This window comes from Cornus florida, unplaced genomic scaffold, assembly GCF_030987335.1.
Source record: "Cornus florida cultivar Cherokee Brave unplaced genomic scaffold, ASM3098733v1 CherokeeBrave_3.0.0_Hap2_Chr07, whole genome shotgun sequence".
In the NCBI taxonomy this organism is placed as follows: Eukaryota; Viridiplantae; Streptophyta; class Magnoliopsida; order Cornales; family Cornaceae; genus Cornus; species Cornus florida.
The window spans coordinates 76,602,627-76,608,725 of record NW_026775577.1 but is presented as its reverse complement, the minus strand read 5'-3'; the positions used below and the strand labels follow the sequence as shown (position 1 = coordinate 76,608,725).

The window sequence follows — 6,099 nt, the reverse complement described above, 5'->3', positions numbered from 1 at the left end:
TGGGAGTATGGGAGCATTGTATGTGGAGGAAGTTTGTTGATTTGTTGTGAAGGTGAAATGTTTGTCATTATTGCTTGTTGTGTTGCATTGTGCATGCATGGTCGTAGAACATTGAGACCCACTATGTCCCTTTAAATTTTCATCTTGAATCCGTTGTTCGAAACCCTAGGGGAAGAGGAAGTTCTAGTCAATCCATTTCATCAATGGAAGGACATAATGAGGACCATGTGGAGGACCTTGGTCACATAGACCAACAAGGCATCCTCCACCCCAATGTGCATCATGATAACATGCAAGTACCATTAGGCATGCCGAGGCCATTCGTTCATCCACCACAACAACAAGGCAAATTGGGAATGCCAAGGCCAATCTATGCTCCACCACCTCCCATCATTCAAGGCAATCAAGGTGCCCATGTTGCACCTCCAATTGCTAATCCTCCCAATAATTTAAGAGATCACTATGTGCCTAATGAATACAATGCACCCACATGCATTCAATTGCCACCATTTAGAGCACACCACTATGAGATCAAACCACAAACCATTCAAATGCTTCCTAACTATCATGGACTTCCAAGTGAAGAACCTTACAAGCATTTGGATGAGTTTCTTGAAGTATGTTCCACCGTGAGATACACGGACATACTGGAAGAGGTCTTAAGGCTTAAACTTTTTCCATTCACCTTTAAAGACAAGACAAAATATTGGTTTAACAATCTTAGACCTTTTTCAATAACTTCTTGGGCAGAAATGCAACAAGAGTTCTTGAAGAAGTATTATCCGGTTTCTAAGACCAATGCTATGAGAACCTCAATTCGAGAGTTTTTACACGGGGATGGGGAAACATTCCATAAGGCATGGGAAAGATTCAATGAATTGCTTATGAAGTGTCCACATCATGACATGCCCAAATGGCAATTAGTTCAATATTTTTTTAAGAGCTTATCGGATAATTCCAAGGGCATAGTTGATGCTTCCATGGGTGGCTCTTACATTGATAGGCATGAGGATGACGTATGACGTCTTTATGAAAGCATGAGTGAAAATTCTTTGCATCGAACTTTATCTTCTAAGAATAGTAGGAATTTAAGTGGAAGGGAGAGTGTTGGCCTACATCAAGTTGACCATTCCAATGAAATAGCCGCCGAGATGAAATCCTTATCACAAAGGTTTGATCAATTCTTGATCAACCAAAACTCGGCAAATCAAGTATCTTCCATCCTTAACCATTTCCATCATGCATCCAATGAGACATGTATGACTTGTTCTAAGTGTTTTACATTCTACTTCCAATTGTCCCCATGGACATGTGCAAAATGAGCATCATGAACAAGTAAATGCAACATTTGTGAATCAAGGGAATAATCCTTATGGCAATCATTATAATCCTAGTTGGAGGAATCACCCGAATTTCTCTTAGAAAAACCAAGGGGAAGGCTCAAACCCTTCCCAAGGTGGTTTCCAAGGGAAATATATTCCACCTCCAATGCAAAGCCAAGGTTCCTAAGGATATAGACCATTTCAATCACAAGGAAATCAATTCTCTAATTCTCATTTTCCTAATCAACCATCATATTTTCAAGGAAATGCTAGGAGTCCCGCTTTTAAAGAGAAAGTTTTGACCACTCTAGGCATTCTAGAGGCTAACACTCAATTGCTTCATTCCCATTCTCAATCCATTGCTAAGCTAGAAACCCAAGTAGGGCAAATAGCTAGTACTTTGAATGCTAAACAGAAAGGGAAAATGCCTTTGAATGCCCCACAAAAGCAACAATGTGTTGTGGAGACTCATTCCTCATCGGAAGGTCACACAATAGAGCATGTTAATGTAGTGACAACCTTGAGAAGTGGGAAGATTGTGGACAACCAAGTGGGTATGTCCAATGAAGAGAGTGAACCGGTGTAACCACAAGTTGACACCCGTCCCATTTTTTTATCCTATTCCTCCTTCATTGCATATGCATGATTTTTCAAATGAGAATATCTTGAAAAGTGATTTGAAAAGAAAGATTTACAACATGATTTCAAAACTTTTTGTGTTGAAGAGACTTTAAAGAAAATTTCTGAAAAGGTTTTTGAGCCAAGAGCTCCATTCTCGGATGCCTTAAAAGGATCCATTTCAAATGACAGGCAAAAGACCAAAACAAATGAAATTATGGATGTGTTTAGGCAAGTGAAAGCCAATCTTTCACTTTTGGATGCAATCAAGCAAATTCCGGCTTATGCCAAGTTCTTAAAAGACTTATGCACCCAAAAGAGGAAGAATAAAAGCCAAACACCTAGGAAAGTGGTCCTAACCGAGCAAGTAAGCTCAATTTTACAGCATAACACTCTTCCGAAATTTAAGGACCCCGGTTTAACTACCACTTCATGCATCATTGGAGATCATATCATTAATCGGGCTCTTCTTAACCTAGGAGCAAGTGTTAAACTTCTTCCATACTCGGTATATGTCAAATTAAGCCTAGGAGACTTGAAACCGACGTCGGTGGTTTTGTAACTTGCCGACCGATCCATCAAAAAGCCTAGGGGTATCATTGAGGACGTATTGATTAAGATTGATAAATTTTTCTTTCCCGTTGATTTCGTTGTCATTGACACGGAACCGGTCCCAAATCCTAAGAGCCAAATTCCCGTTATCCTTGGCTGTCCTTTCTTGGCAACCGCAAATGCCAACATTAATTGTAGGACGGGGATAATGAAGATTTCATTTGGCCACATGAAGGTGAAGTTGAATATCTTCAATCCGACCCCTAACTCATTTGATAAGCATGAAAAAGTTAATGTTGTGGAGAAATGTGATGACCTTAAATGTGAAGGAATTGAGTTTTTGTGTGAAACCAAAATTCCAAAAAGTCCATCTTCAACCTTGAAACCAAAGAAAGTTGTTTCAAAGTCTTGTTTTGAAAGGGCATGGAAGCCTAAATATTGCTTTGACTAAGGACCAAAACTTCTTTTGAGCTTAATCCAACAAGTTCCTTAAAGAACCATTTGTTGGGTGGAGTTCAAAACACTTATCACCCCATCAAGGAGGGGATATACTACAAGATATTTGATCCGGGCTAAAAGAGCCCAACGTCTTGCTAGAGACGTTAAAAACTAGCAAGACATTTCGTAGGGTGTCAAAACCCTATTTCTCCCTCATTTCTATCTTTAATTTCATTTCTTGCGAAGTTTAGATATTGGCTTTGGGTTCATATGCATTACTAGGAACTGTGATTAGGATTGCATGCACTTTTATGTTGAAAATGAGCATTCTGCATAAGTTTGATCGATCTCAAAATGGGTTCGATCGATCGAACTTCCCACCTGCATCACACCTGCACCCAAATCACTCTATGTCCAATCGTTCCAACAAAACCTGCATATTTTAGCTCTCTGTCCCATTGTTCGAACTTGTTCTAAGATCATCTTTAGTTCTTCGATCGATCCAACTTTATCTTGGATCGATCTACAGTTCCAACACTTAGAAAAATTTTAAACCTGCATCCAAAAGCCTCTATGTCTCATTGATCGAACATTTCTTCAAATCTTTGCATTCTCGATCGATCGAAAGTAATCTGAGATCGATCTTGGTAGAATCGATCTTTGTTCTTTGATTTTCAATTTTGACTTTGTTTTTAATTTCTTAATTTCAAAAAATTCAAAAAAAAAAAAAAAAAATCCTAAAAATATTTTTACTTTTTATTTTTCTTTTCTTTTATTTTATTTATTTTTATTTTTATTTTTCAAAAAATCCCAAAAATATTTTGTCACTTAAGAGGAGAAATCGATGTCAGCTCGATCGATCTGAGGATTCAGTTCGATCGATCGAACTGGCAAGGGAATGTTTTTAAATATCGATTTAGGGTTATTCGATCGATTTCACAAGAATCGATCTCAAACCCTCGTTTCACCTTTTGCCGCTGCATCCCAACTCTTCTTCATCTCTGGCGAGACTCCAGCGACCATCCCAGGCATCGATCCTCTTTCTTTTATTGTAGATCTCATTCGCATCTCACCCTCTTCGCATCTTCACTTCTCTCTTGATTCTGGTGAGATCCGAATCCTACTTTTGTGATTTCAAGCTTCGATTTGATGCATATATGTTTTAAATGTTAGATCTAAGTTGTTATGATGATGAATATCTCCATTGATGAAGCTTTGAGCTCTGTGTATATATGTTTTGTATAGATTTTGGATTTTATTTGATTTTCGGAGTTATAGGCCGAATCTAGTGACTAGGATTGATGTTTGTTGTGTTGATGGGCCCACGACCATGTTCGTGAAGGCCCTGTGCCGTCCATATCACAGATCTGTGACTTTTCAAGTTTCACCTCACAGTTCGATCGATCGAACTTTTTATTCGATCGATTTGTAACAGATCGATCTCACTTATTCTTGATCGATCGAACTTGTATCGATCTCACATTTTTGTGATCGATCGAACTTTACATATTTACTTCACACATTTCACACACCATCTCTTGTGTTTCATGCTATCTCATACATACCCAATGCCTGTGTTTTCCACATTGGATGCATTCCATGCTTATACTGTCTAACATGTTTCACATCATGTCGCTTATTCCTTGTCACTTGCGTAGCTTCATGTTCCTTATCTGTTTTGTCCATCCTATTTAACATACATGATTCTATAAACTGTGCTTTAATTCTTTATATCGGCACTGACTCCCATTTTGCAAGTTTTCCTTTTTTGCAGGCCATGGCTAGGGTCAAAACTGTTACACGCGGACACTATCACCGCCGAGCCAGGCAGAGTTTGGACGACGAGGCAGGTCCATCTCATGCCCAGGACCCCATTTAGGAGGAGCCAGCAGAGCCCACTCCACCTCAGTCTCTAGCTGACAATCGACTACAGTCTTCCGCCGAGGCATCTTCTTCACAGGCTGACGCTGAGGCTGAGCATATACCATCTCCATCACCACCACCAGCTCAGCCAGCCCAACACTTAGACTGGCCATTACATAGATACTCATGCCTTCGAGTGGCACACAAGTCGGTCTTTGACATCGATTACTTTTCTTGGTCTGTTCTTACTAGAGCAGCATATCACGATATAGACTGGAGGGGCATCTCAGCCATACTAGCCCTTGTCACATACCCAGTGTACCCGAGGTTGGTCTGGATGTTCTTCCAGAACCTCCGACTTGCCCCGAGTAACCTGGCGGAGTTGCGGACTACTATCGACGGCCATCCTATCACTATCACGGTGGACACTATCACGGTGGACACTTTATCATGGCATAGTGACACGTCTACCCTCCCGATCTCCATGATACCTATCCTACTCTATAGAGGCCCACATATGCAGACATGGCTGTTTTACTCACATGTCACTATGCCGGTGGCGAGACTTTCGCCACCTGGACTTATCTGCCAGATCACCTGTGGTTTTTCGATTCGGTGATATACCGAAATATTTTTATGGCCGGCCACAAGACATAGAGACGCTGCGATTATCTTACAGCTCTATACGCCTTCTATACAGGGCACTGACTGTCCATTCCTATGCTCATCTGGAGCGTTATGATGAAGCTGTATGTTGACCACATCAGCAAGGCCAAGCCTAAAAGGGCTAAGTATCTCCCATTCAGCCATCTTATCACACAGATTCTGAGAGACCAGCGCTATCCCTTCCAGCCACGGGAGCAGACTGAGTCTAAGGCCTGTTCATTCAAGAAGAAGGACTGGGATAAGAGCTACAACGCTCTTATCAAGAGTCTGCGGGACGACGCTACCGAGGCAGCTGAGGAGCTAGAGAGAGAAGAGATGGAGTAGGCAGCGGCAGCAGCAGCAACGTAGGCGGCGGACGATATACCAGTCGATCCACCTACCATGCACATGGATATTGATTTGGAGCAGCCCGCAGAGGACCAGGAGCATCACTCTCCGGCTAGGTCGCCCATTCATGATGAGGAGCAGGCTCAGGATCATCATTCTCCTGCTCTAGCGGCACCTGAGGCTCCAGCACAGACACCCAACTTTGGAGAAAGACTCCAGGCTTTGAAGGATGCTGTAGTATCTATCCGCGTCGACACGGTCTCTATCCGAGAGGATGTTGTCTCCATCCAAGCTGACATTACATCTCTCCGTA

General features: G+C 41.5%; 1 pseudogene; it reads right to left on the bottom strand.

Annotated features, from left to right (window-relative positions):
• Window positions 1–808: 808 nt before the first annotated feature.
• On the bottom strand, window positions 809–907 carry LOC132267939 (small nucleolar RNA R71; annotated as a pseudogene).
• Between the last annotated feature and the right edge of the window lie 5,192 nt (window positions 908–6,099).